Raw genomic sequence first — 260 nt, forward strand, 5'->3', positions numbered from 1 at the left:
GTGAAGAATGGAAGAATTTCTATTTTCCCTTTTGAAATGTAAGTGGTTTCATAACTTATTTCTATTAAAGTCTGTAATGCCCACGGAAAACAACTTTTGTAATTATGGAATGTTAGTATCTTGTGAAGTTGCTTACCAGTACATGTAACAATGTCAATGATACAAAAGACAATGCAATACCAGCATATTAATGAGACCATTATCATTTGAAGAACATACAGGACAGGTGACATGCAGTAAAATGCCCATTTTAGAGACTG

General features: G+C 33.1%; 1 protein-coding gene across 1 annotated transcript in view; it reads right to left on the reverse strand.

Annotated features, from left to right (window-relative positions):
- Positions 1-260, reverse strand: part of LOC119589065 — a gene marked incomplete at its 5' end in the record, with an annotated part of 10,357 nt that overhangs the window by 3,232 nt on the left and 6,865 nt on the right.

Source organism: Penaeus monodon, chromosome 25, assembly GCF_015228065.2.
Source record: "Penaeus monodon isolate SGIC_2016 chromosome 25, NSTDA_Pmon_1, whole genome shotgun sequence".
NCBI classification, from domain to species: Eukaryota; Metazoa; Arthropoda; class Malacostraca; order Decapoda; family Penaeidae; genus Penaeus; species Penaeus monodon.